Here is a 25,361-nt window from a genome sequence, read left to right as displayed (position 1 = left end):
TATGCGTTGTACGTAGATAGTGAACAGTTCTATGATAATCCTGTCTGATTTTAACATGACAATCGATTTTTTTTTTGGGTGGGTCCCCGAGGTCTTTACTGTTAAAATGGTCTTGGCAAAAACTAAAGGGAGGGTTTGAAGCCGTGGCGTATATACTGTAGTTGATGTATGACTGTAAAGGAATTTGACTTGGGAAAATATTGTGTGGTGGTGGGCAGAAGATCCGATATATTTACCGTTGTTGTGGCCACGCGACCTTAATTAAATCTCCTCCTCCCTCCCCTGCTCTGACCTGGCCTCGTGAATACGTCCAGTGCCTCTCCCAGTCCCCCCTCCCCGTGTCAGAATATGCATGTTATGTAGGGTAGGTGAGTGACGTCGCCTGTGTGAAATGGTGGTAATCTGTCGCATATCCGCCAGGGAAGGGGGGTGGATGAACTTGGTGTGGAGGGAAAAGAGGAGGGATGGCGTGGTAAAACAGATCAAGGTGTGTGTGTGGGGGGGGAGGGTGACTCGTGCATGAATTTATGTGATGACGAAATAGGGACTCGGTGTGTGTACCCGGAACGTGCCTGTCTGGTCTATGGCGTGGTAGACTCAGGAATCAGGGTATGACTGAAGCTGATGAGGTGGTGTGGGGATGAGCTTTGACGTGTTAGAATCAGTGAGGGAGGGGCTATGACGTGTTAGTGTCAGTGAGGGAGGGGCTATGACGTGTTAGTGTCAGTGAGGGAGGGCTATGACGTGTTATAATCAGTGAGGAGGGGCTATGACGTGTTAGAATCAGTGAGGGGGGGCTATGACGTGTTAGAATCAGTGAGGGGGCTATGACGTGTTATAATCAGTGAGGAGGTTATGACGTGTTAGAATCAGTGAGGAGGTTATGACGTGTTAGTGTCAGTGAGGGAGGGCTATGACGTGTTAGAATCAGTGAGGAGGGCTATGACGTGTTATAATCAGTGAGGAGGGCTATGACGTGTTAGAATCAGTGAGGAGGGGGCTATGACGTGTTAGATGACGTGTTGGAATCAGTGAGGAGGGGCTATGACGTGTTAGAATCAGTGAGGAGGGCTATGACGTGTTAGAATCGGTGAGGAGGGCTATGACGTGTTGAATAGTGGGGAGGCTTGGTTTGTGGGGGTTGGTGTTGTGTGGGAGGGGCTGACGTGTTATAATCAGTGAGGAGGCTATGACGTGTTAGAATCGGTGAGGAGGGGGCTATGACGTGTTAGAAGGGCAGTTGCTTAGCCAGTCAGGGAATTTGTGTGTGTGTGTGGGTGGCGGAAGGGTGAGCGGACGGGCGGACACACACACACACACACACACACACACACACACACACACAAAGCCGTGGTCCTCTATTATATGTGTTAAAGATCAAAGTGAGCCGGGCACTCCACCTCTACACCCTCCCTCTGTATGCCCAATAAAAGCGAAACAAAATACCAGGACAGTGTTTGTGTTTCCAGGGGTGGGGTGCATAAAATCGCTGGGGTCGTATCGGGAAAAATGCTGATAATAGGCTTGGGAGTCGACAGCTGGGCACCATTACTAGTGTTACTCTTTGGTACTGTCAGAGTGTGTGTGTGTGTGTGTGTGTGTGTGTGTGTGTGTTCTCCGATCCTCTTTTCCCCCGTCCATACCAGTGTGCGGATCAAACGAGGTTGGGTTATGCTGACATGAAAACACGGGTGAGAGCCCTAAGGCCAGGTGGGGGTACATGTGTGTGTGTGTTGTCCGGGCTGCTGTACTCAGGTTGACTAACATTGATTGTGCAGTAAAGTCTTCTTTGTTTTTATGTGAAGGTTACGAGCGGGATACAATATACGAGTATATAGCATTTGTTCCATTTATGTTTTGGGTTTTAATTCATCATCAAACCTTAAATTTCGAAGATGATTTGATTGTCCACATTATTCAACATGTTTCCTGCATTTTAATTGGCTGAGAGAGAATATTGACACAATATCCTGATGGATTTTATTTTTACACATTTTCATTAACCTCGACAGCCATTCCTGTGTGATTCCGCCGAAAATTATAAATACTGATGGATTCGCTATTAAGGGAGGGAGGGAGAGTTCATGTATATTCTGATTAGAGGAGATTGGCAATTCGATCATATGCGGTGTGTTATTACGGCCACAGATTGACTAGATATCAAAAGACAATAAGAGTTTTAATGTTAACAGTCCACCCCGACGATGGCATGAGAGAGAGAGAGAGAGAGAGAGAGAGAGAGAAAACATGGTCCGTCATGCCTTTACTAATTATTTATGGAGGAAAAAAAAATCCTCCGTTATATGATTTTAATCAGGCTTGGCTGGTGTGCTGGCGGCATTAATGCACAGAGCGGATTCAGGGCTGAGTCTCCTCCATCCTTGTTTAATGAAGTTGTATTATTTAGGGAGTGTGTATTGAAGAGTTGCTGAGGGATATTTAAGAGGGGGGTAATAGGTGTATGGCGAGTCATATTTAAGTGTGTGTGTGTGTGTGTGTTTATGGACTGCTGAGCAATAGTTATAATTCTGTGCCTCGTCCTGAACTATTTTTCCTCTTGCTTCGCTCTCTCATTTGCTTTTTTTCCCCTCCCCGCCATTACTAATTACCTTCCCCATCCTCATTTACCACCTCCATCACACACACACACACACACACACTCTTCTTCCATGCTCTCTTTTACCGCCACCACCCACCATTTCCTCCACCTTCATTGCCTCTTTTGTCAGCTTGTTGTGGGCGTGTTGTGACGATGGCGAAGGTAGTTTCAGGTGTGTTTGTGTGAGTGATCCTCCATCCACACGTGCAACATCTACGGACGATCCCCAGTGATAACAAGATGGTAGTAGTGCGCGAACTGGAAAATGGGTGTGTCAAGAATTTAGCCAGAGTGCCGTGGTCGTGTGGTCATGGTAGAATAGAGTTAAAAGATCTATGGTAGTGGTGAAGTGGTCGTGGTAAGAATTTGAGGTAAAGGCGCCGCGGGGGTTGTTGGAGGTTGGTTGCAGTGCCACAGCTGTTGCTAGCAATGTGGGTAGCGGGTGGGAGATATTACCCCCATTTGTTTGTGTTGTGAGGGAGACCCACTAGCGTCGCAACAAGGTGACCCCTCTCTCCCTTCCTTCCCTACACGCCTGGTGATCATGGTCTATAGACCTTGCTGGTGATGGACTCTGACTACAATATCGACGTTCTCCTCCTCTTCCTTTCCTTTTTTCTTTCTCCTTTTCTTGCCTCCCCGTTTTGTAACGGTTGTATTGTAAAATCGTAAATGTGTGTGTGTAGGTAGGGGGCAGAATTGGCCAAGCATTTTTGCCAGAGAGTTTGAGTAAGTGCAATTGGGCGTCTCTATGCAGTGTACGTACTTGATTCTTGTTCACGCGTGCGTAAGTTGAAGTTAGATATTGTGTGGTGTAAAGGGGGTCCATGTTGGCACACCGCTTAAAGGAGGAGTTCTTTTATCGTCGGTTTGGCTAAAGTTTTTACTGACATTGTAAGAGCACCCAGCTTTCCACCGCTTGTATATGAGAGTGAAGTTTTCCCACAAGAATTATTATTACATAGCAGTTAATGACGTCTACCTTTTGTGCCCAGAGCTATGTGATACACGGGGCACTACAGTACCTCAGGAGAAGAGGAAGAAAGTATTCAGAGAAAACAATTATAACAGGATGAAGAAAAAAAGGACCAGCTTCGAAAACTGTTGCTTTATGATCATGCTGTTATATGAGGAAGTTCTCAGGTATTACAGACCATAACAACAACCTGGTGGGCGTATTCCTGGTATTATCATCCCTCCCCCTCCACAGTTGCCTTAGAAAAACATGTCAATACATTTATAGCTGTGGGTATGTATCACGTGTATTCATTTAATATATTCACTGGTATATGACTTCTAGCACTACAGTATACCGCTAAAACTCGTAATTTTGCCTTTCATAAATCAAGTCTTGAAATACGAACACATCTGCTTGTATTTACGAGTGACGTACCTGTAAGAATAGGGTACTTATGTATATAAATACGTCAGCCTGAGGAAGTCAATTTTTTAGGAAGAAAGAAAAAAAAAAAAAAAAAAAAAAAAAAATATATATATATATATATATATATATATATATATATATATATATATATATATATATATATATTTATATATATATATATATATATATATATATATATATGATTGTGGTAAAGGGAGATCATAAAATTTTTTTTTTTGTCTTTTATTTCAAATATTACAGGATGGGGATGAAAGGACTTACCTTTATCTAGCAGGACGGTTTAAATTTCAGTACTATTTGCTCGGTTGGGCAAGTAAGTAGCTTTTAAAAAAATTTACCCAAGTCCTCAGAACTAGAACTATTTTGTTTGATGTGCCAGCGCCTGTTTTCAGTGGAGAACCTTGGCCGCCTCGTGTCCTGTCCGACCAAGTTATGGCCTTCACTTTCTCAGAAAAGCCTCAGGTAAAAGTGCTGCAATAGTCAGGAGCAGATTTCTCGGGAGTTGTAAGACAGACAGCCACCTCAAGACATGATTCTTGGCTGGCGTTCGTTCGTGGATGTTGAAGAGAAGTTGGTGGATGAATGATGATGAAGTCGACGCCAGGGGGAGGAGGACGAGAGGACTGTAGAGTGAAGTAGGTGTTTTTTCCGCCACATTGCCACACAACCTACGACTCCTCCATGACGGTAAAGCTCGTCTTCTTCTCCACCCCGAGTCGTTTTATTGAAGGAAGGTACAAAAAAAAAAGACTCGATTTCATCCTTGTCTCGGTAAGAAAAGTAAAACTCTTTGATGATATACACACAAACAGGCTGAAAACCTCCTGATTACAAGATGAACAGTGAGGCCCTTTTGTTTACCTCTTAGACTTGTAAACGAGACTCCCAGAACGACAATATTGGACATATAGCATTTGTATACAAGTCCTGTGTTTAGATACAAATGTTAAATCTGTAATACAGGCTCGAAATGACTCAACCGAAGAGATACATTTGTTTTTTGATAAGAAATACTTGTATATGTACAAATAATTTGTGGGGATGTTTACATGATAAAAATTATTTTTTTCAACATTGCCTGGCGGTAGTGGTGGGGGTGACTGGTGGTGTTATAACGCTTAACCTCCATCACCCCCTGCTGTCATTACCTCCCTCCCACCACACCCACCCCCTCCAACCCTCCACCCATCCCCAGAGGGCGCCACCACCAATATAAAAGGATATTGGAGTCTACATTCAGGAGATTGGAAACTTGTGGCAGCGCAGTGAGGGGTCGGTGGTGCACGAGGTGGGAGGAGGGAAGACTAGCTGTTAAGACGTGCACACACACACACACACACACATATATATATATATATATATATATATATATATATATATATATATATATATATATATATATATATATATATATATATATATATATATATATATATATATATATATATTTCTCTCTCTCTCTCTCTCTCTCTCAGGTCACTACCTGGTGGTGCTCGACGACTTTTGTTTCTCTATCGATCAAAGGAGGAAAGTTTCTTTATTTACTATTTATTGTTATTATATTTTATTATTATTTTGTTACTACTATTCATTTTTATGTTTTTCTCTACGGAACGTGCATTTAATTTCGCCTCTGTTCAACCTATAGACCAGAACAATCTCTAAATAGTCAACATGCTGGCGGGCTTATTTCTTGAGGGCGATTTTGGCCTCGTCTTGGGTCACTTGACTTGTAAGAAATCAAGAGGTGGGGGTTATTGGGTCTGAGGAGGAGGGGGGGGGTTGAGGTTGGGTTTGTGGTGCCTCTGTTGTGGATCAAAGATGGATCACACACACGCGCGCACACACTCTCGCTGGATGTGGTGAGGGCGTGTTTGGTTCTCATCCCGGGGAAAACATTAACGTTAGTCAAGATTCTCCGAGAGTGTTCAGTTACTCTGCCAGGTGGAGCGGTGTGATGAGGATATACTGTGTGTGTGTGTGTGTGTGTGTGTATATATATATATATATATATATATATATATATATATATATATATATATATATATATATATATATATATTCGTGCTTTATCAAGGATCTAGTTTGCATTTTGTCTTGGTTTTGAGAGAGAGAGAGAGCGCTATTTTCACGATTGTTTTGTTGTTTGATGTCATTGGCTGATGTCTTGGTTAATTGTAATATATTGTTCTCAGAGTAGAAGAGTAAATATAGTTATGAAGAAGATTAATAAAGGAGATTTTTTTCATAATTTTCTCCAGAGTATTGGTAAATAACTCATTTGTTTAATTATTTACCGGTACCTCCATTACTTAACTGTAAGGGACGGATAACCTTTTCTAGCAGGTGTGAGTGTGGGCTGGCGAAATAACCTTGGTCTTGACGAGGAGTGACGAGACCCCTAGGTAACCCCACGCCAGAGGAACGAGAAACTGTGTGTGTGTGTGTGTGTGTGTGTGTGTGTGTGTCACCATCATCATCATCACTGTGTTATTGTCGTACCCGTGTTAAAGGTTTTGGTGTTGCCGTCTTGTGAGGTGGAGGTACACACCTGCTGGCCGGCGGCGTGTACCTGGGAGGCTTGTGGGCATCACACCTTGGACGCCAGTTGCCAGTGTTTCGTGGAGTCTTTTTTTTTATTATTGTACGTTTTAATTGATGTCATCCTCCTTCTCTTCTTACTTTTCCTCCTCCTCCCTCTCCTCCTTTTCATCCTTCTCTTCCTCCTCCATCCCTACTTTTATTATTCCCTCTATTTGTTTGTTTTTATCGTTCCTCTCTCCCTCTTTCTATATCACTCATTCCTATCACCTTTCCTCTCCCATCCTCTTCCTCCCAGTTCTCAAGGTTTCGTTCGCTCTTTGCCTCCACCTCGAGAACATCCTGGTGGTGTCTGCCATTGCTTGCACCGACTCTTTCTTGTGGGTGTTTACGAGGTGCTTTATTTAATGGGTGTGTGTGGGGGCAAGTTTCATTCATGTTAAATGGCTTCATATACGGCCCAGCAAGTTACTAGTGTGACCTGCCAAGTTACTAGTATAACCTCCCAAGTTACTAGTATGACGTCCCAAGTTACTAGTACAATATCCCAAGATACTAGTATAACCTCCCAAGTTACTAGTATAACCTCCCCAGTTACTAGTATGACCTCTCAAGCTACTAGTAACCCCCCCCAAGTTACCAGTATAATATCTCAAGTTACTAGTAAAACCTGTCTTGTGGATCATATGCGATAAGTTTTAGCCTGTTTACCTTGTCTGTGTGCTCCTCCTGTTTATCTGGATTAATGTATAACCTTGTTGTTTATCTTGACGTCGGCCCGTAGAAGGACTGGATCACCTGAATATTAGACACCCTATCACCTGTAAATTAACTACCCTAAGCTAATCTAATCAAACTATAACTTACACTAGCCCAACCTAACCTAACCTAACCCAACCTAGCAGTCAAGTTTTATCTCTGGACACGGCTTTACTATTGTTTTTATTTTTTTTTTATTTTGCTTTCTACCACCACCATAATTCCCCTTTCCTTAACCTGTCCTGTTCATCCCCTCCCCCCTCTCTCTCTCTCTCTCTCTCTCTCTCTCTCTCAACATTATTAATTGGTAAAGCCCGTCTCTCACGTACTCAAGCTAATGGATCACAAAATCTCACTCACTCACGGATGGACAGAATCCCTTGCTCTCATTCAAGTACAAAATCCTTCACTCACTCACGCAGTTACAAAATCCCTCTCACTCACTCACGCAGTTACAAAATCCCTCACTCTTCCTAATTTACAAAATCCCTTACTTACTCTAACTCAAATACAAATCTCTCTCTCTCTCATTCATACAAAATTCCTTACTCTCAGTGATAAAATCTTTCTTTCTCTCCTTCATAGACAAAATGCCTCGCCTCATTATCTACCTATTGATAAACAAAACATCTCGTTCCCTCATTTCCTCCCTCACACTCCTACGTTAATTAATTGGCGTATCCCCCCCCCATCCCCCATCCGTATATTAATTAATTGATATAATCCCTTTCACTCCCACTCATTGATTTGTTGAAATTCCCTCTTTCCTCCCACCACTCACTCACACTCGTTCATTCACTTCTATAGATACCGCTACTAATTTAATTGACGATTATCTCTCTCTCTCTCTCTCTCTCTCTCTCTCTCTCTCTCTCTCTCTCTCTCTCTCTCTCTCCAGTTCTCTTCACCACCTCTCTCCACTCCTCACCCCTCTTTCCCTCCATTCTCTCCACTCCCTCTCCCTAATTGTTTGAGGAAGTCTTCCATGGTCTCATTCTTACATAAGTAGTGAGGACGGTGTGAATGTTCAAGTTCCTAGTTGACTATTGTGACTAGAGCTGATTTGTTCCCTCTACTTATCCCAAGGAGGAGGAGGTAGTAGGGGTCATGGAAGACAAGAGGAAGTGGGTCAAGTTGTGGATAAGAAAAGAGGAAGAGAGGAGGGGGGGGGGATGATGAGGGCGTAGTAGTAAAATTAGAAAACATGTGTCCGACAGTCCTGAAGGTGTGTTAAAGGGCAGTGCGGATATATCACACTGTACACACTGAAATCTTTTGGCGCACTACACTCCTCAACTAGCCCTTGGGAGCAAACCAGTGACCCTTAGGACAGGAAGCGAGCGATGTTATCCACTCGGCCACCGCACTTCCTCAAGAATAGTAAGTAGGTTAAATTTTCAAGAAGTGAACTGGATGAAGAAGGAAGGAAGGAAGGAAGGAAGGAACAAGGCCCGGAAGAGGAGGAGGGGTAGGAGGAGGAGGACGACGACGAGTGGGTAAAGAACAAAGGAGGAGGAAGAGGTGAGATAGTAGAACAGACAAGGGAGCATAAAACTGAGGGAGAAGAAGAATAGGAGGCTAAACACAGAGATGGAGGAGGAGGCAGGCTAAAACAAATGAGGAAAAGAAAGGGTCATAGAAGAGGAGGAGGAGGAGGAACATAAAACTAAAAGGAGAGTAGAAAAGAGGGAGGAAGAGGAGAGCGGTCACAGTGAAGATACTAAAATGAAAACCGGAGAGAGAGGGATAGGTAGGGAAGGAGGGAGGTAGATAGGGAGGGAAGGAAATGGATAGGTAGGTGGGGAAGGGGGGTACGGAGGGAAGGAGGTAGGTAGAAAGAGGTGTTAAGAGCTAAGGTAACTTAACTGGAAATGGCCGTCCACAAAAAAAAAAAAAAACCCGGAAAAGTCATAATATTATTCTTGCTCTTTTGTTACGATATATTGTAATCTCTACTGTACTTTATGTCCGGTCTTTTGTAGTTATTTATTTTATTATTATTATTATTTTTGTAGTCATTATTATTATTTTTTTTTTACCTGGATGTTAGTGTCGTGTACCGGAAAGTAGGTCAGGTGGAAGACGATGTGTTGGTGGTGAGGTGGGCGGAAGAAGAGGAAGAAGCCTATACAGATTGTGTGAACCTCTGGAAATAGATAACCAATGTCTCGACTCACCTTGACGACGGTGCTGATCAACTGAAGTATGATTAGCATGCTAGTCTCGCATAGCTTGGATCTCTCTCTCTCTCTCTCTCTTTTGTTCATCCTAGTTTTTCTCCCATTCCTCTACATCTTTTTTTATCCCACTCAATTTTACCTTCGTCCTCCATTTTTCACTCTCTATCATCACTTTTCCTCCCTCCCTCCCTCCCTCCCTCCCTCCCTCCCTTCTTGCTCATTCATCCACTCATTCGTTTTCCCTTCTCCAGTTTTTCCTCCTCTCCTCCTATCCCACCTCCTTCATGGCGGTGGCGACGCGAGCGAGAGACCTGGTGGTGTGGGTGTGTGGAGGCAGCGATACACCGTCAATAAGGCAAGGGAGGGGAAGGGAGGGAGGGAGGGAACGTTATATATATAAAGTTTTCTCTGCAGCACAAGTTTACCCGTCTCCGGCCGAGTAATCTGCCTGCTAAATTGGCTTACTTCCACTGCCACAGGTAAAATTTTAATATAGTTTATTTTTTTTTTTCCGACAGGAGGAGAGAGAGGTAGGGAGGGAGGCTGTAGGTATTTTGGCATTGGTTTGTGTAGGTGTGCAGTAGGTGTTTTGAGTACCTGTGTGTGTTGACAGCGAGATCAGCTGAGGGAGTTTTTTTTTAAGACAGCCAGATGGGGTCAGTGTTTGTAGAAGTATATCACCTGTTACTTTTTGGGTGCCCAGCTGAGGACAGGGTGACTTAGGTGCCCAGCTGACAGACAGGGTGACTCCTGGGTGCCCAGCTGACAGATAGGGTGACTTGGGTGCCCAGTCAGACAGATAGGGGTGACCTGGGTGGCCCAGCTGACAGATATAGGGGCAGACTTGGGTGCCCAGCTAACAGACAGGGTGACCTGGGTGCCCAGCTGACAGATAGGGTGACTCTAGGGGTGCCCAGCTGGGATGATAGGGTGACTTGGGTGCCTGAACACAGATAGGGCATGACTTGGGTTCAGCTGACAGATAGGGGTGACCTGGGTGCCCAGCTGACAGATAGGGTGACTTGGTGCCCAGCTGACAGATAGGATGATTCTGGTGCCCAGCTGGAGACAGGTGAGACTTGGGGTGCCCAGCTGACAGATAGGGTGACTTGGGTGCCTAGCTGACAGACAAGGTTATTTTTGAGTGCCCAGCTGACAGACAGACGTCGGTTATTCATGGAGAGCGGGTATAGTCTACGGTGATGGGGATAATATTTCAAATTTTGTCGGTGTCGCTGTTGTTTGTCGGGGGGGTTGATTAATGAGTCCTGGAGCACATGCGTTATTGGGTGTTTGTTTTCCTGGTGTGTCTAGGGCAAACACACACAGAGGCAGAGGGAAGGAGTATTGCCAGCCAAATAAGATCCGGTCAATAATCACAAAGACCATTATTGACCATGTAGTGTTGAGGTCACACACCTTGATGAGCACCGTGCAGCTATCACTAGTGCTCACCGTGTTTGAAGCTCATTTAGGAAGTGAAAGCTGTTGAGTGCATTGCAGGCCATACCGCCACCATTTGTACCGATGCCCAATGGCGATGCTTTCTGAAATTGTTGTTGTTATAATCTGTTAATTGCTTATTATAGGAAGTCATTTATTTTGGGTCCATGTGAGTAATAGTTACTGTGTGTTGTATATGGACCTCTGACTTTAGTGTGTGTGTTAGTTACAGTGGAAAAATTTAGAGAGGCGAGGTTAAATATCTCTCTCCCAGGTTGGGGTTTACCCTGCAAAAAAATACTACTACCTGTATCAACTTTTTTTATTTAATGTTTTTTTTCCCTTTCCTCGGTTCACCTTTCCCCCCTTTTTTTAAATTCTCTTCCGCATCGTTATCATGTTTTTCCACACACACACACACACACACTAATCATTGCCTAGATCTAAGAGATTCTCCCTCCCCACAGTGTTTCAGTAGTCAGGGTACAGATGCTGGTGAATATTCATGGTCGTATCGTTGGTTGACACTCGGCCTAAATGAGTAATTTGTCTTAAACTTTTAAACGAGAATTTGGGGCCTGAAACTTTTGTTAAACGAGAAATTGGTTTTAAACTAGTTAAAAGAGAAAGTGATTTTGTAAAAGTTGTTAAATAAGCAATTACTTAGAAAACTTGTAAATATAATTTTTTATTGAAGTTGATGGTGGTGGAAGAAGCTCCTCCTGTCTAGCTTGAAGTAGTGTGTGTGTGTGTGTGTGTGTGTAATAATAATAATAATAATAATAATAAACGGTTTATTAATAGAGTTGCAGCCGGTGGCTGAAAATATACAGACTTACATTTGATTTAGACATAATGATATAATATGCATTGAATACATTTACAGGCATTGAATACATTTACAGGGCTGCAGTACATAAATCAGGAGTTGTTTATTATTTTAACAATAGATGGGATGGTGCTGTTCTTATATCTATCGGTGCGGGCTCTTATGGGCTGAATTTTGTTGTAGTGGCGGACTGCGCGAGTTGGGTGGGGGGCTGCAGGTGGCAGGCGATGGCGAGGGTGGTGCAGTAGTCCACGGCCAAACCTTTCCAGTGCTTGGTGGTGGAGGTCACTGAGGGATGGCATTTCCAGGGTGGAGAGAGCGTTGGTGTAGCCGGAGTATTCTGCGCCGAGCATGATTCTGCAGGCCCTTTTCTGTACCTTCTCTAGCTGACGTTGTTGGGTGGAGTTGAGAGAAGACGACCAGGCTGGTGACGCATACGTTAGTTTGGGGAGAATAAAGGCGTTGTAGATGTGTGTGTGTGTGTGTGTGTGTGATGGGCAGTGTTTTCTTAAGAGGACAGGCGTGAGTATCATGGGAACGTGCAGGTGTACCCCGCTCCAGGTAAAAAGATGCCTTACGCTATACAGGAACCCGAAAGGAACAATATAGAATATGGTAATGATAAAACGTTGGCATACATGACGCTCTCGGCCAGATAGGTATTAGTAGATGGTGGAAGTCTCTCTCTCTCTCTCTCTCTCATATATTTCTTGGTGTATTGATAACTATGGAATAATAATGTGATGAGCTTACAGTTGGTCTGTCCTCCGTCCCTGATAGGTTATATGCAGGACGGTCTTTTGATAAACTGATGTAGTAGACAGTAGTAGTAGTTTCTCCCATCTTGGCAATTTACCTGTCGTAGGCTTCCTGGGGTCTACGGGTTCTTTTCACGGGTCTTTGGGTCTTTTAAGGTGGTGGTGGGGAGGGTGACTGTTGGACACGAGGGCTGATATTTTTAGGGATGAGGAGGGGGAGTTACGGGGATAATAAGATATAGAAAATAGATGATGTTTTCCCCGGGCGGCTTGTTAGTGAGGTGAGGTGAGGTGGGAGGGAGGAGAAGGCAGCACCGTGCAGGTTGTTTGTAAAGGCTCTGGTTGTTAGTGGTGGTGTTGAGTCGACAGTAATGGCCCCAGTCTGCCAGTGGTTATTGACAGGTATAGGGCTGGCTAGAGGTACCCACCCACACACACCCACACACACCCACGTCTCACGAACTTGCTTGTGGGCTGGAGGAAGAAGAGGAACAGGAGGAGGTAATAGTGGAGGAAGAGTGAAGGAGGGGTGATAAAGAAAGGAAAACGAAGGGAGAAATCGAGGATAAAGTCGAGGGAGTGGAGAGGAAGATCTAGTTCACTGGAGAGGATCATGGAGGAGGAGCTTTATCATGATGGATAAGACAGGTGCCAAGTTGAGGAGGGTTATAGGGAGAGGTTAAGGCGGGGGTAAATAATATGGCGGGACAATGGACTAACTAACCCTCCTGCTATTAAACTGTGAGGCAAAAATATTGGTTACGTTAAGGTGTGTGTGTGTGTGTGTGTGTGTGTGTGTGTGTGTGTGTGTGTGTGTTACCTCCCACTCACGTAACTCCTTCCACCCTAACCACCAGCAGGAGCTTGTTACCCCCTCCAACCCTAGTTACCCTCTCCCCACCTCCCTTGTACATCGTATATCAATTTACACTATTATTAGATTTCTATAATAAGGACTTCCTCCTCCTCCTTCACCAACTTCCTCCTTCGTTAGTAAAGTTACACACCTCGCCATTTCTAGTTTCTCATCAGGAGTAAATTACTTTACTATACCTTCCTCCTCCTTCTTTTTCACCTCCCCCTTTTTTCTTTTCCTTCTTTCCTTTTCCTACCCTCCTTTCATATATCTTTTCCTTTACCCTTTTCCCCTCCTCTCCCTCCTTCATCACAAACTCATGTACCACCAACACCTCCTCCACCTTTCGCTCCATTACTAACTTTGGCACCTTCATCAGGATGTCTCTCGCGACCTTGGCCAGCCTCTCGAACAACTTGGTCACCTTTACCAAGAGTCTCACACAGTCACACTCTCCGCCAGGGGAGTGTGTGTGTGTGTGTGTGTGTGTGTGTGTGTGTGTGTGTGTGTGAAATGAACAGTGATCGTTTTCACTTCGCACCTCCTGGCATTCCATTGAACTGCGCAGCGCACTTTTAAGTTCGCTGGGGTCGTGCAGGTGCCAGGGATAGTATAGCGGGATAGTATTGTGACTATCTCCTATGTTTATTTTTCTCCATCTCGGTATCTGTCTTTACCTGTCTGTCTATCTGGGTTAAAGAAACAGAGTAGCTGTCATTGACAATCCTGTACTGTACCACCATCTATCAAAAATGGAATCACATTGAAGATTAGGCATCCCCTATTTCACCTGGTGATTAAAACCCCCCAACCTAACCCATTAGGAGGCGTAAGGGTGGTTAATCATCAGGTGAAATAAACTTAGGTTACCTATTTTTGATGTAATGCCTAAAATGTAATTATACTGTTATTATTAGTATGTATTATTAATGTATACTCCTCCTCTTCTTGTCACCTATCCTTCCTCTCCTCTTGCCACCTCCCCCTATCCCCTTGTACTCCTGCTCCTTCTTCGTCGTCGCCGTCGTCGTAATTCGCCTCCTCATATTTTATTTCCTTGGTGTTGGTGGTCGTCATCCTCGCGGGTAATGTGTTATGCAAGAGAGACGTCAGTTCCTTGGTAATTAAGATGCAGAGAGGAGGGGGTAGTGGGGGGAGGGTGCTAGATGGAGGAGGAGGTTGGGGGTAGTGGGGGGAGGGTGCTAGATGGAGGAGGAGGTTGGGGGTAGTGGGAGGAGGGTGTATGTGTGTGACTCTGAAGATAATAAGTGAAAGGATCTTATAGTGAAGATACAAGGTGGGGAGTAGTGTGGTAGGTTGGGGGTAGGTGTGGTAGGTTGGGGAGTAGTGTGGTAGGTTGGGGAGTAGTGTGTGGGGTTGGGGAGTAGTGTAAGTAGCAGTGGTAGGCTGGGGAGTAGCGTAGTGTGGTACGTTGGGGAGTAGTGTGGTAGGTTGGGGAGTAGTGTGGTAGGTTGGGGAGTAGTGTGGTAGGTTGGGGAGTAGTGTGGTGGGTTGGGGAGTAGTGTGGTAGGTTGGGGGTAGTGTGAAGGTACAGGGGTAGTGTGAAGGTACAGGGGTTGTGGAGGTAGTGTGGAAATAAAGGGATCGGGGGGGGGGGTCTATGATAATCAAGGTGTAAACAGTTGTAGTACACAACCTATACTTTCCTCCTCAGTGATTGTTGAAGCTATCATCACGCAATACATTTCTCGCCAGGCCCTTTAGTGTAGGTGAGAGAGAGAGAGAGAGTATTGTCATTGATCTGTGTGTGTGTGTGTGTGTCTGTGCGAGGTTATCCATCCAGGTCGTTCGTTTGCGTCTGTTCACTTGTCCATAAAGACAGGTGCAAATGTGGGTGTCTGTTGTACCGGTGTATCTCGTTTAGCATTGTGTTAACTGGAAGGTAAGTCCCTCCTACTTCTTTTGGTGTCCATTGACTCGCCTGCACCATTATTCGTCGAGTCGATGAACATTTTAATTTAACCTCCCGCCGCTGGCTTTTGTTAGGGGCGTGCGACGTAGATGCTTTAGTTGTGTGTGTGTGTGTGTGTGTGTGTGTGTGTGTGAACGGATGATGGGTGGGCGGTTTTAGCAGCAGTAGGCACAGCTTACTATCTCAGCCTCAGTAGTAGGGAATATCTTTGTATTATCCAAGGCTGTTGGATCTGTGAATCGCCAATAGGTAAGTGTAGGTGGGCCTTGAGGACCAGCAGCAGCAGTAGGTTGGGCTGGTTAGTGGGGGGCGCTTCATTATTTAACCATTGGTGGCGCCTCCCACGTGTGGCTGCGGTCCTGATGACGTCAGTTCATCCGCCTGGACGTGGGGGAGCACCTTTGTCTACGTCACCCTGGGATCTGGCCTCTCACAGATTTATGGTTGATGTTCTCCCTAAAGCTGGAGATGAGAGAGTGTTATTTGAGTGACTCTCTGTGGCTGCGATACAGTGAATTTACACTCGAATTCAACCGAGACAAATTGCTTTTGCATATCCAAGAGTTAGTAAAAAGAATCGACGGCGGAAGTTTTGACAATTGGTTGGAGAATGTCCAGCGTGTACCTGATGGAGGTCCTCAGTGAGGTACATCCCCCTCAAGCCTCTCTCATCAATACTGGTCTGCTTACAACCACCACCAGTTAGTGTGGGCTTCACCTCCATCACTCTACTATGCTAGTGTCTGCTGCTGGATTAATTGTTCAACATTTCTTACTTCACCTGTGTTACCCTCGTGACCTGCTTGACGTCTATGGTGTTAGCCAGGAATCCATGGAACCGCTGCTGATATAAAGACGTTTAATTCACTGGTGTTGAGTCCTTCAGTTCCCATACCACTATACTGGTCAAGGCCAGATTCGGGAGATTAAGTCAAAGGTCAAGGTGGTGTGGCCGAGACTGTGTTTGGTAAGTGGAACGTATTATTCCCTGTTTGTGTCAGCGAGCTGTGTAAATTATATCGGTATGGGGAGGTGTTTGAGCCCCCAGCGTATTGATTTATGGTTAAAACAAAGTACAACAGATATTTTTGGGCTCTTGTTTTTATTCTGTTAACACATTTTCAACATAGCCGGAGTAGGGGGGGGAGAGAGACATAACTTATCTCTCCTGGTGATGAACACGTTCACATTTGTTACCCAGAATAAATTGGACAGCCTTTGGCAAGTCTAACTTTACTGTGTTAACTTCATGACATTTTGGGTGTACAAATCTGAGCAGCAGATACGTTACGTTGTGTGCGTTTAGCTTGTTGTGCTCGTATATCTTTCATAGGCGGAGTGCATCATGCACAGAATTCGAGGCTGGTGGTGTGAAGCGCGTCTGCTGTTCCCGCCGTGTGAGGGAGGCTGTGGCAGTGGTTGTAGCAGCACCATGGGTCAAATGGTGTAGGCTTCAAATGGTAATGGCTCTCCACCACACCCCGCCACCACTAGTTCATATTGTACACACTAGCTATTTCCAACCGCCCACCACACTCCTCCACCACCCACCTCCGCCTCCACCACGCACCAATACCGACTGTAATATGTGTTTTAGCATGAACGCCAGAGAGAGAGAGAGTGAGGAAGATTAAAGCAAACTCTTTTTTAAGTGGGTGTGCTTACTGAGTCCCTTTCTAGTAAACAGATTGAAGTAGCAGTAGGAGGTAACAGTAAGGCTCCACCTGTGTACGTGTGTGAGACTTGCCGTGTAGCCCCTGGAGCTGGAGTTTGTTGGTCTATACTAATTAACTTTTAATCATCATCATCCTCGCTGTTAATAGGATTGGTTCGTTAAAAACATTTATAACATGCTAATGAGAAACGGGTGAGAACTGATCACCCACTGCCACGTTATTTTTTTTTTCAATTGATCACCGTCAGTAGAATGTGGTTTGTGTTATTGTGAGGCGGTGGGTGTACAGGTTGTCTCAGGAAAATATATACAGTACACCCTGTCTTGCACATTTTAGTGAAGATCGCCGTGAATATTTGTATGACAACAGCAACATTATCTTAACTTGTAGGTGTGTGTGTGTGTGTGTGTGTGTGTGTGTGTGTGTGTGTGTGTGTGTGTGTGTGTGTCCCCCCCCAAAAAAAGGTGAGGACATTGTTGCTTTTGTAATACATAATTCACGCCATCTCCACTGAAATCTGTAAGGCAGCGTTCATGGAGACCGTGTTAGGTGTGTTTCCTTTTGGGGGGACGCCCTGTATTTTTATCGTGAATTAACTTTGACTATACATACACTCGTTGTTCCTCTACAAACTAACCATATCTAACTAAAACTGTCCAACGTAACGACCTTCTGTAGTCAGGGTAGTTTATTGTGTATTGACAGCCTCCCTGCCGTGTCGGGCCGTGTTTACGAGTGTTGCTTCACGCCGAAATATTCTCTCTTTTTTTTTGTTTTAATATTCGCAAACCTTTGGGGACGCTGCCCACTTACTGCCAATTTAGTCCAATTGTAACCATGATTTGATCAATTTATCTCCGGCTCCTATTCATTACGTGAACAAAGTGACTTTTAAATTGGTCCATTTGATTTTATTATAAATGTCTTTGAAATGTCTACGTGTCTGTGTACTAACGTGTGTACGTACTTGTGTCTACATATGTACGTGTCTGCTAACATGTCAAGTGCTCCGACATATGTATATATTAAACACAATCGCAGTTGCTGGGCACATCAACGACTTTTCTAAACTTATATTAGGTAGGACCGTCCCAAAATACACATCTGGAAATAACATGTCAAGTCTAACCATTCTGTTTGGGATCGTAATGCACAAATTATGTCACGTAGGTATGGGTGTATGTACATGTCAGGTGGGGGTGTAGGTGTGATGTATCGGGTCTAGTCAGCTCGTGGGTGTAGTGTGTAGCAGCGAGGAATTACTGTCCAAGTGCCCTTTTGCGGCCTTTCCGGTTAATACAGTGTGTAGGTTAAGAGATTGTGTGGGTGTATTGTGTAGGTCAGATGTTTATGGGTTTTGTCAGTTATGTCACCTTCTGTGGGTGTCGTGCACAGGGCGAGTGAGGGGGTCTACTGGTCGTGGTGAGGTACAAGTAGTATAGACTTTAGGGAGGGGGAGGGGGTCGGTGGCAGCGGCTTTATGGTCTAAGGTCGTGGAGTGGAGCTAAGAGGAACCACCACCTATCACCACCTCCCAAGGGTCAAGTGGAGATCCCTCATCCTCTTCCTTCAAGCACCCTCCTCCTCCTCCTCCTCCTCCTCCCTTCCTTACTTCCTAATCTCTTCCAATTCCACCTCCCCCTCCCTACTCTTAAGGCTCCGCGACTTCCTCAGCCACTCTAGGTTCTTACACTGCGCCGCCAGAATCCCTCTCACTTTGTAGCCCTTTGTGTCTCCCTGGTGGTTGGTGAGCCAGTCAACCCCCTCCCCCACACCTCTTGCTCCTACTGCCTCTGCTGATGCCGCTACTGCTGGTTATAGCGCTCTTTCCCTTTTTTTATCGTGAACTAGGTGTGACATTCTTGTTCGCCATACCTCCTTCCGTCTCTTTGATGTTAACTACTGCATCTGCCTCTGCTGCTGCTGCTGCCGCCGCCTCTACTCACAGCTGGTGGCATCACTGCTCTCTTGTCATATACTCAGCGTGGCACTCATCCAAACTCTCTTTCCTGCCTCTTGTTATCTCTGCCGACTGACCCAGCCCAGGGTTTACGGATATCGCCCTTTTACATAAGCCCGCCTCACTACACTTCCCTCGCTCTCTCAACGCGGGTCGTGGCTTGGCTTTTGACCCTCCCCGGGGGCGTACAGCTCTCTGGTGAGGTGAGTTCATCTCTTGGTGTGGAGCCTCGACTTTTTTTTTTTATTTCGTTTGGTGTCGGCCTCCCTCCATCTCTACGATGAATGGCGCTTTGATTTCTCTTTCACGGGGTCGTTGATTTATTCTTCATGGTGGGCGGCGGCGATCTTTTCCTGATGAAGAGTTCACCTCTTCTGAACATCGTCGAATGACCCCCCTCCCCTCCTCACCGACTCTTCTTTATGGGGTTGTTTACTCTCATTGTGGGTTATCACTTTGTTGTATATCGATCTATTAATACAATATTGACCTCTTAATGTGATGTTGACCTTAACGTGGCCTTCACCTCGTAATTGAGTTGCATTATCGCTTAATGTGGCGGCGCTGACCTCTCGTATGGTACTTGGACCTCGTAATTGGGTGTTGGTCCCTTTATGGGAAGTTGTTGACGTCAGGGGTACTTACCTGGAGTGCTGTGTAGGAGGTCGTGTGTTGATTGTGACGGCCACGGATAGTGAATTGGTGCTTTTGATACATAGATGCTGTTGTGGCGGACATCTGCTGTTTTCACTTCAGTTTTAATGAGATGTAATACGAATGTTTCTTCTGGATTTGTCCCATACAGTTTTGGGGTTAGTTTCTTGGACACCCCCTTTACATCCTACGTCAGACGAAGCACGGAATCATTACAGCGTTCAAGAGGGAAGTAGGCGGAGTTAGTGGGCGAGGGGTCATTATTATTACTGTTAGCGGTGGCATTGAGTCTCGGGAGTCATTGACCTTGTTTGACCTTTATCGAGCAACCAGAGAACGGACTTAAGGTCATCTTTAGCGTAGTGGAAGATTGTTCTCATTAAAGGTGTGGGTGTGATAGGAAGACTGGCAGATTGTCCTGTCTACACCAACAGTCAGACGTCAGATTGTCCCGTCTCCACTGACTGTCAGGTTGAGTGTATATCCATCGGACGTCAGATTAACCCGTGTCCACCTCCTGTCAGCCAGACATGTTTTAACAGTGTATGTATGTATGTGTGTGTGTGTGTGTGTGTGTGTCCAGGTTACTATACATACGACGTACATGATGTCTCGGTATGTGATGGTTCCTTGTCTCAATCTATGCCCCTCCTTGTCTCAGCCTATGCTCCCCTCCTTGTCTCAGCCTATGCTCCCCTCCTTGTCTCAGCCTATGCTCCTCCCTTGTCTCAGCCTATGCTCCCCTCCTTGTCTCAGCCTATGCTCCTCCCTTGTCTCAGCCTATGCTCCCCTCCTTGTCTCAGCCTATGCTCCCCTCCTTGTCTCAGCCTATGCTCCCCTACTTGTCTCAGCCTATGCTCCCCTACTTGTCTCAGCCTATGCTCCCCTCCTTGTCTCAGCCTATGCTCCCCTCCCTGTCTCAGTGGTCATGTAACTCAACTTCTCAGAATGGGTCTCATCTTTTCTCTGAGGGACGAGTACACTGACTAATCAGCCAAACTTTTACTCGTTAAAGAATGGCCATTAATCGTGAGGTGGATTTTTTTTATTTATTTTTTTATTTTATTACTGGTTTAAAGGTGAGGTGTTCTTAGGTAATTGATATTGTAGTTTATAGAAGTTTCTTTAGTTTTTGATGAATGATGATGAGGACAATTTATAATATATATATCACTTAACTTGCCCGGTCTGTGTGTTGATATTCCGAGTGATTTTTAACATTTATTATGGAAAAAAAAGCTATAGGAAAAAAAAACAAGATTGATAAATAATGAAGAGATGAATAAAGTGTTATCATCAAGCTATAGAGGTTCAATATGGGCTCCTGTTGTGGCTCTTAGGGACGTGTGTGTGTGTGTGTCCTCATGGCCGATTGCAGCGATGAACTTGTTTACGTGAGGCTCATGACTGTATTTACCTTCATGGCGAAACATTGACCACTTGACCTTTTTATGGGTTGCTGTGCTTTCCATCATTGCGGCCTTGACCTCTTGTTTAACCTTCACGAGTGCGTTGACCTGTTCTCTACCGGTGTTGACCTTTTGGCAGAATGGTGCTGTAACCTCTTTCATTTTTGGTGTTGGCCTTTCCTGTTGGGGGCGTTGGAGTTTTCACACCAAGTTTATATCACTGTTGGATGTTGCTGCTCTGCGTCTCTCTCTATCTGGGCTTTCTATACTTTTTAGCTCCGTAATTAGATTTTATTTAATCTCTCTTTATTTATTTTTTTTACTCGTATGTTAAAAAGTAATTAATAGATTCTATCATTTCTTGCGTGTTCTTCTACTCTTGACACAATTCTCCTGGTTTAGTCTCCTATATTTTGTTTATTCTTGCGTTTCTTCCATTCACTTCTCCTCTCCCACTTTCCATCACTCGTTCCCTCCTCAATAACAAATACTGTAATCCCAGCTCAATGGCTTCACTTGTACAGCAGAAGTCGTGTTGTGTTTCCTGAAGGCGAGGTCTTTAATGGGTGAACACAAACACTCCGCGTTTGTCATTTTCATTTTGGATGGCGTTTGACGTTGTGGAGGCGATGGGCTGTGTGTGTGTGTGTGTTTGTAGTTGTTTGTGGGTGGGTATAAGTGGAAGGGTGGGGGGGGTGGGTAGTTGTCCGTGATGAAGTGAGCGTGTAGGAGGCGATGTTACTAGTGGTTCGATAAGCCATTGTGTGGCCGTGGCAAACTGGTTCTCGTTATTGTGACGGGTGGCAGGAGACCTTCCCTGACGTAATATCTTGTTATTGTGGTTTGTAAAAGGTGGTATTGGTCGTCCTCATGGGATGGTGGAGAGGAAGGGGGTAGGGATGGAGGGGGGCAGGTAATTGGAGAAGAAAGGGACGAGTGGATGATGGAGGAAGGAATGAGGAGTAGGAGGCGGGGTGGGAAAAGTCGTTCTGAGAATAGGGGAGATGAGCGTCCTGAAGTCAACTGATGGGACGGTCGGGGGTAACCCATCAACCGGGACACATCATCTTGAGTGTTGTGACCCACCATATTGCGTAAAGCAGCTCAAGGTTCGCCGTGATTGTCTTACAGGTTGAAATTGTTGATACGAGCAGCTGGTCTTCAGTCCTTGGTGTGTCTGGTTTAAATACCAAATGTTCACACGTGATCTGCTCCGTTTGAAATATTTATTATATATAAATAAACTAAGAACCTTTTATTGTCACGCTATATAAGTTGAACATAAGCTCGGCAGACATAAGTGCGGTATATTGTTCAGCTCCATATATTATGTAACATCAATCCTGAACTTTTCTGGCAGCCTCAGGTATTCTCTCCTACAAAATGTCGAAAGTTGCTGCTGGCATTGATGGAGAAAAAACAAAATTTACGTGACCTCAGGGGAAAATGTAGCTTTTATTTATTTTTTTTCATAATGTTTAAAATCGGGAAGATCATTTATAATCGGCTTGTAGTGGGAGGTACATTTTTGTTATGTTGTTTCAGTAATAATACAAATATCAACCACACAAACGTTGGTGGCCAGTATTAGTGTGAATACTGTACTAGTTATTCTTTAGCGATGCGTGTTAAAAAATATATATATATATTTAATTATTAGTATTGAAATATTTTTGAATGTGTATAATGAAGGACTAAATCATTTAACTAGGTCAAGTTCCCTAACGAACTGTGTTGGGAGTTTTTACGTGATGGCTGCTGGCTGTGACTCCATGGCGCTGTAATTAATATTCCTCATCTACATTTACCCGCCGCACTAATTTTCCTAAACTGTCAACTCAGCAAACATCATTTTTTTTATCATGTTAAAACGAATTACTGTAAACATTATTATTAATGAAAAATGGTCTGCTAATGATGGCCAGTCACTAAACTAGAGACATGAGTGTGTGTGTGTGTGTGTGTGTGTGTGTGCTGTTTTATTCACACACACACACGCACGGTCGTTCACATTTCCTGCGACTATCCCAAACATCTACGGTCCAGCTAACTCGCTCTGAAGGCCTGCTGGACTTCACACACAGTAAGAGAAAGAGGCACAAAAATCAAACACAGGACAGGGAGTGACGTCAACACCTACCCCATGATACCAACACACCTGTCCTGTCCCCCTCGTAGAGTTTGGAGAACAAGAACGGCCGTCTCTTGGTAAATCTTCCGGCTCGTGGGTGGGTAAAGGTTAGGTTAGGAGTATGCAAAAAGAAGTGAGCAGGTGTTTAGGTGTCGTCCCCTTGTGTCTTCAGAACTAACCTGAGACTCTTAATTGTCCCTCGTGTGTTTTTGTTTTTTTCCTTCTCATTAATTGTGGAGGAAATTCGTTGTGTTATTGCCGGCGGTGTCACATTACTATCAGCACTCGGGGAGGAGAAGAGAGGGGGGGGGAGGTGGAAAGAATTTGATGTAATCTCTTGAGAATCCTAGAGTAGGTTTATGAATCTTGTATATTGAAGAACCTCCCCCACTCCTTCCTCCCCCTCCGTCACTCCTCACTCCTGCCCCCTCACTCCTGCCCCCCCCTCAAAAAAAAGAGAAAAAAAAATGCTGGCTCTTCGTCTTTGTGTGTGGCGGTAGTGTGCGTAATGCAGAGAGTACACAAGGTTTGAGAGGGCGGTGAGTGGGGTTGGAGTGGCGACTGAGTTGGATGTTTGTGAGGGATGGAGAGGTGAGCTATCTTGCCCCGTGATCTTAATAAACCTGGGTACACGGGGTATACCTGGCTGACTGGCGACCGACCGACCTTCCCTCCCTCCCTCCTTCCCTCGTTAAGAAAACAGGAAAGAAAGAAAGAGAGAGAGAGAAAAGGAGAGAAGTACTTTGGTTTTAGAGTTGTTGAGGTTACTAGGTCGTGGATGTTCGTTTTTCTGTCCGTTTTAGTGTGTGTTGGGGGGTCTTTTCTGTCAGTTCTCTTCTGTATCTTGGTGTGTGGTTGTTGCTGCTTCCGTCTGGAGTGGGTTTGGACTGGGGTTGAGGGCGGATGGATGAAGCGGTTAAGTCCTGGTTGTTTTTATCTCGTGTTGGTTTATGTTCTTCCTGTTGTAGGTTTTTCCCAGGTGTTCTTATGACCAGGACGGGGTGTGGTCTCTCGTTCGTGACCGTCTGCGCCTTCCACTCTCCCTTGTTCCCTCCCACTGTACCTCATCTCCCTTGTTCCCTCCCGCTGTCTCTCTCTTCCCTTGTTCCCTCCCGCTGTCTCTCTCTTCCCTTGTTCCCTCCCACTGTACCTCTTCTCCCTTGTTCCCTTTCGCTGTTTCTCTTCTCCCTTGTTCCCTCCCACTGTACCTCATCTCCCTTGTTCCCTCCCCCTGTCCACCTTCTCCCTTGTTCGCTTACCCTTCATGTTCCCCTTCTCCACCCCTCCCCTATACCCCTCCTCACTCTTCCCTCCCTCCTCCCCTTCCATCTCCATCCTTCCTCCCTCCTCCATACATCTCCACCCTCTCCTCTCTCTCTCTCTCTCTCCATCTCCACCCCTCCCCCTCTCCTCCTCCTCCACCCTCCCCCTCTCCTCCTTCTCACACTCTCACTCCACTCTACTCTAAGGTTGAGTGTATTGACGTTGTCGCCTCTTCATATTCACCCACATACGAGAGAGAGAGAGAGAGAGAGGGGGGGGGGATATGATGACCTTGAGTTTTAATGCTTCTCAATTTAACCAGGTCAATCCCCTTACTACAGCCTTCACTGTTTGGTCTCCACTTCTCTCACAGCCACCCCATCCACACTCCCGCCCGCTCCTCCGCCCAACCGCCCACTCCCTGCCACAGTCGGTCCGTTTTTATGGGTAATAATTTTCCCACTCGCAGTAACTGACGCGAAATTTACCTGACTTTAAAACATGTTCCTCAACCATTTACAGCTTGTCTGTGTCCCATTTTTTTAGGTAGTTTTATAACGTATTTTATGCAATTTGTACAGTTTAAGAAGAGGGAGGAGAGGGAGAGAGAACAAGGGATGAACACAAGTCAGAAAGCGTTTGATATTGGTCTCCAGAAGCAGCTTGGGGGGGTCTCTGTGCTGGTGGCGGTTGTGTGGGAATGCTTCAATCTCTGGGTCAGAGCTTACACCGGCAAAGAAGAACTTAATACTAGTGTGAAAGCTGCAGTTTGTTGGACTTTGCTTGACTGTGGAAGTAGCCTCTTTTATTGCCCGCCTGCCGACAGCTTGTGGTTACGAAAAAGTCTTCCTCTTTTTCGTAAAATGTGGAAGTAAGTCTTTACGACCAGTTTGAAACTGTAATTTGATGGACTCTTTTGGGGGCAGTGGAAATACCTTCACACACCGCTTGGTTAGAAAATTCAG

The 25,361-nt window shown here is 45.1% G+C and overlaps 1 protein-coding gene across 1 annotated transcript in view; it reads left to right on the top strand.

The window, feature by feature from the left end:
* Positions 1-25,361, top strand: part of LOC121879119 (amyloid-beta-like protein) — a 132,444-nt gene that overhangs the window by 39,709 nt on the left and 67,374 nt on the right. The gene's annotated exons all lie outside the window — the stretch shown is intronic.

The sequence above is a fragment of the Homarus americanus genome, unplaced genomic scaffold (assembly GCF_018991925.1).
Source record: "Homarus americanus isolate GMGI-L3 unplaced genomic scaffold, GMGI_Hamer_2.0 scaffold4060, whole genome shotgun sequence".
Taxonomy (NCBI): Eukaryota; Metazoa; Arthropoda; class Malacostraca; order Decapoda; family Nephropidae; genus Homarus; species Homarus americanus.
The sequence above is the reverse complement of the archived record's forward strand: the minus strand, read 5'-3'. Positions and strand labels throughout refer to the sequence as shown.